Here is a 5,554-nt window from a genome sequence, read left to right as displayed (position 1 = left end):
AAGTTATCCAGGAAGAAGGGGCTCTGGGTCCCAGTCTTGTGGTGAAGGATCAAATCCATTATTCCTAGTGTTAGTATTGTGAAGGTTTTGCTGTATATACAGCACATATGCTAATTGTACGGAGATACATTACATCTGATCTCACGAAACTAGTAGTTACAGAATTGTTTTACTTTCTACACTGCCTCGTGTACATGATACAATGATGAATACAGATTTGAATTGATTATATTGTCCAATGTTTCTCAGATGGAGTACACAGATCTTGAATGTGGGCATTTTTCCTTCAAATGAACAAAGCCACGAGTGAGTAATGGGTACGTATACCATGTAATTTGTTGTCCTCATTTTTTAATTCTGCAAGCAATTTCAATTTGACTCATCAATTCTATATTTTGGAATATACTAATATATTTGGACCATATTAGTGTACAGCACCATATTAGGTTCTCCTATGTTTGCATAGCAACATCTTGTATGTTCTTGCACTATACATTTTGAAATAATAAAATGTATTCCTCACCTTCTCATCCCTACAACTAGTAAAGTGTTCTTAAGATCACCTGCATTGGGATAGAAGATCATCTGCACTATATTTGATGTCCTGTTGTATCCTCCTTCCTCAGCTGAATTGGCTGAAAACACGCTTGAAGAATGGACGGAATCGGACGTGAGCTCCTGGTTAAGGTCAATAGGAGTGAAGGAGCCGTATGTTCAGAAGCTGGAAGAAGAGGAAGTTGATGGCAAAATCCTCAAGGAGGTGACCGAGGACTATCTGAAAAAAGAGACTGGCATGAAGTCTGGCCCTGCTCTCCTAATAGTCAGAAAAAGAAATGAGCTTGTTGAATCTTTTCAAGGACACAGACTTCAAAAGACCAAAAAAACTCAGCCAACTAGGCTCAGAGGAACTGGAAGACAAAATGAGCAGCAAGGCAGAGGTGATGCGATCACTGGTGCTGGCACCAATCAGTCCTATCCAGAGACACCTACATACAAGGACCAATTAGATACTGGACTTTCCGCAAAGAAAGACTGTAAACCAAGGCCTTTTGGCAAAGAAGGCATTGACTTCACATACGTCAAGAATAATGTTCTACTGCCAGAATGTGGTGTCATTGATCTTATCACACCTTGCCATGAGTACAAATCCCTGGCAAATGCTACTAAATTGGACAGGACAAGGCTACAAGCAAAATTTGCCAAGGAGGTTCTCAAATTTGGTGCTGGATGCATGAATATTCGAACAAATGGTACAATACACTTTGGTGTGATGGACAGTAGGGATGACATAGACTATACACATGGTGAAATAATTGGCATTCCTGTAACAGAGAAAGACATCTTCGTTGATGCGTTAGACTATATGGAACGGTGTTTTACTTCTGACAGCGAACATGGGCGACAGTGTATACGCCCACCACAGTTTATCGAGGTCATAGACATAAACAGCACAGAAAAACGTTACATTGTACACAGTGAACATAGTGAAGAACAAAGTGTACTCTGTCCGCCTTCCAAACTTCAAGGAAAAATCAAACAAGGTGGAACTAGAAAAGGAAGCAATCTATCGCAGAGTAGGATCCAAAACAGAACCAGTTATTGATCAAAATGTTTTTGACTTCTACCAACGTATGAAAGATAGAGATGATCAGAGAGAAGAGGCTGAGAATTCACAATTTCTCAATTCACCAGATTTCTGTGAAGACCTGGGCAGGAAACTCACAATGCTTGTGACCAGCGGGAAAAAGTACATTGAAAAGGAAAAGTGGCACATTCTCATTACAAATAAATTCCAGCGAGACCATTTGAGAAACATTGACTTTTTATTGAACATGAAGATTTTCTGTGTTTTTGACTTTGACCCAGATTCAAAAGCGTCTGGATTCTGTGGCAAATACCTTCAGCACCATGCGGCAAATCTGCATTTCATGCAGAATTACAAAATTCCAAGTGACATGAGCATCATAGAATTTGAGAGGCACCTACACTTGTTTGAACAGACAAGCTGGATATTTTGCAATGGACGAAATGATTACCGTGGAAATGAAATCCCCTGTGATGAAATGACCGGGATCAAAACCAAAATGACACTGCTGAGGGAATCTGTATCGCTAATATGCAAACAGATCTTGCCGAAGGGCTCCTTCTTGGTGATCTTTCTTCTCACTTCCCCTGTAGAGAAGCCTCAGTTGCACACTTTCTATGAGTTTTTCACTGACATGGAAGGTCACGAAGACATCATATGCATTGCAGAATGTGAAAAAAACTTTCAGAAGTGGCAAGGCTTTGCTGAGGCATACTGTAGTGCCGAAATGGTTAACCGTTCCAGTGTTGTGGGGATGAAAATGAGCCATGTGAATGCTACTCTGCAACGCATTCAGCCTCTGACATCTCGAGCGACCAAACATTTGTCAGTTTTCACAAAAGGAGAGTGCCTCCTTGAAACTAAAGAGGAGGAAAGGATGTACTCCTTAGAGATCCTGAGTGTTGATCAGTGTGACGACACCAGCACCGACTTCATTGAGGCAGAAAAAGAAAACTTGGAACGGCAGTTTTACCATGGCGGTAAAGTGAAGTGGCTGAATTTCTGGCTTGCAGAGAAGAAGTTTCTTGACGAAATCATTCAGAGGGATGCCTACATGGAAATTTCAAAACTGCTCAGCGACATTCAGAAAAGAGGTGCAGACCAAGTACCTGTGAGCAGCATCAATATATACCACCATCCGGGCAGTGGTGGGAGCACAGTTGCACGACAGGTACTTTGGAACAACAGAAAAGACCTACGATGTGCAGTTGTGAAGCCTTCATACTCTGCAATAAATGTGTCCGAGCATGCAGTTCAGCTCCGCGAATATGAAGAAAAAGAACCCCCACAAAAATGCCTCCCAGTACTCTTACTGGTGGAAGACTGTGAGAATGACTACTTGGATGACCTTCGGAATGAATTGGTGACTGCCATCTACACCAAGAGAATTGCACAAGGGACGCCCTGCTTCATTCTTTTGAGCTGCAGGCGTTCAATCCAGAGAAAAAATGCAAAGAGTCGCCTCTCCAGAATGTCGCTGTGACCCACAAATTGTCACCAGAGGAGAAGAGGCAGTTCTCTGGGAAAAGAGAGAAGCTCGAACAACAGTATCAGCCAGAGTTCATCTTGACATTTGTCCTCATGAGTGAAGAATTTGACCCAAAGTACATAGAAGACTTTGTGGAACATTTGTTGCAAGACATTGACCACAAATCTGTTGTCACAACGCTCATTCAATATGTGGCCTTGCTCAATGCATATGTGCAGAACTCCTTCATCTCCCAGTCTCATTGTGAGGCCTTGATGAGAATGACCTTCACAATGAACAGATTCCGGCAACACACCTTTGAGAGTTCTTTAAGTGAGCAAGCTAAGCTTATCTTCATACACTTGAGAGATGACAAGACACACATTCATTCAATCCGTATCATTCATCCACTGGTGGCAAAGGAGATTCTTCAGCAGTTGTCAAGTAGCCAGCAGAAGCAAAGTAGAATTGCAATGGATCTTCTATGTGACAATGTGCTTTATGAGAACAGGTTTGGAAAAGAGGAGTATGTACAGTTTCTCAGAGCTTTGTTCATGAGACGTAGCAGAATCATTAAAGGTGACGAATCAGACAGTTTATTCTCCCCTCTCATTGAACATGTGATGAGAGACGAATGCCCAGACAAGGCAATCGAACTTCTAAAAGAAGCATACACACGATTCAACAAAGATGCTTTCTTTGCTCAGCAGCTTGCCCGACTCAACTACCACCATGAAAAGTTTGAAGAGGCAGAACAATGGGCAGAAATCGCTGCAAAAAAGATGCCCCAAAACTCCTACATCCTGGACACTAAAGGCCAGGTGTATAGGAGATGGTTCAATGCCAAATGTCAAGAGATTGAAAAAAAGACAAAGACACCACAAAACATGGTGGATGCCATTGAAAAAGCACTCAAAGCCATAGACTGCTTCAAGGACTGTCAGATGGCATCCATCTCCGATCCTGATGTCATGAACAATTCAGGCTTTTTTTCTGCAGTGGACACTGGATGCAACCTGGTGATGTTAATTTTTTCACTGAAATTGTTTTCAAGTAAAGCTGGTGGCAGCTCTGAGTGTCTGAAGTACCTGGTTACAGAATACATCCCTGAAGCTGTTAAGACTCCTTGGGAAAGCTTCCACATGAAACTGAAAAGCCTTCAGATGTCCATGCACAGTGCCTTGGAATGGATCTCTGAAGACTTGTGTTACTTTCAGACTGATGTGAATGTAGAGGAGGAAGACACTGTTGTGACCTCTGAGATAAAAATAAACAATCCAAAGAACTGGTTGGTAAATGCATCCGCTGCATATGGAAAATATTTCAGCAGTGTTTCTCTCAGCACAGTTCAGCAGCAAGGAAATTTCAATCCAGTGACACCTTTCATGAAGCGTATGCAGATATACCGTCTTGGAGGGGGGAATACAATGACAATTTTCTCCCTCCTACATGACCAAACAGACAGGGGACAAATCCAAGTGCTGGAGGAAATAATATCCTTGTATCCTTCCAACCCACTGAATGCAAGGCTGGACCAAATGGAACTACATAGCATCTCAGATTGCTTTAGGTTGCCTTTCAACTCAGTCTCCGAAGCTTGCACCAATTCAGTATCTTCAGAATCTCTGCCAGCAGTTCCCAAATGAGAAGAGCAAATGCTTATCCAGTGCTCTTTTCTTGCTCACCTTACTTTTCTGGCCAGATGACAATGATGATGATAAAGAAAACAAATATGAAATTGTCATGTCAGCTGTTGCATGCCTGCGTAGGAGTTACATGACCAAAATGAAAGACATTCCCCAAAGGAAGAGGAGAATTTACACTCACTTTTTCCTGAGTAATGGAAATGGACGGGACAAGATTGTACACAAGAGAAAAGTGGAGAGTCTCACAAAGAAGCTCCCTGTGTCAGAAAGAAGGATGAAGTGGCTAAGTGGGGAGGTGTGGAAAATGCCAGAGATTAAAACACTGTTGAAGCCTGTTCATGGCTGGACAGAGGATGGGAATGTGTTTCTCCAGGGTCCACAGAAGAAGAAGTTCCAGATTCAAGCTTTGAATTCAGCCTCAGTACCCTATGGCAATGAGAATGTTACTTTCTACTTGGGCTTCACATTTAGAGGGCCCGTTGCCAACAACATAACTGAAATAGAATAAAATGGAAAATAACAATGGTCCGCACCATGGATAATAGATTATCTAAATAATTGCCATGGAGTTAACAGGCCATTAAGTTTTGTACAGTAGATATGCACGCCAGAAACATTGAATACATTTTTATAAAATGTAAGTTATGTACAACAAATTGATTGGATAATTATTTAATTTACACCAACGCCAATGAGGTTATGTAAATACTTCCATGCATCCATATGTCCATGACAGATATATCTCAAAGGTAATGGCAGGATTGCCATGAAATGGATCTTGTGAACTACATAGCATCTTAGATTGCCTTAGATTGTCTTTCAACTGCATTCACCTGTCTTCAAAGTTTGAGCCAA

The 5,554-nt window shown here is 41.6% G+C and overlaps 1 pseudogene; it reads left to right on the top strand.

Annotated features, from left to right (window-relative positions):
* The first annotated feature begins 313 nt into the window (after positions 1–313).
* On the top strand, positions 314–5,207 carry LOC133114046 (sterile alpha motif domain-containing protein 9-like; annotated as a pseudogene).
* The last annotated feature ends 347 nt before the right edge of the window (positions 5,208–5,554 follow it).

This window comes from Conger conger, chromosome 16 (assembly GCF_963514075.1).
Source record: "Conger conger chromosome 16, fConCon1.1, whole genome shotgun sequence".
NCBI lineage: Eukaryota > Metazoa > Chordata > Actinopteri > Anguilliformes > Congridae > Conger > Conger conger.
This window is presented reverse-complemented; position numbering and strand designations above follow the sequence as displayed.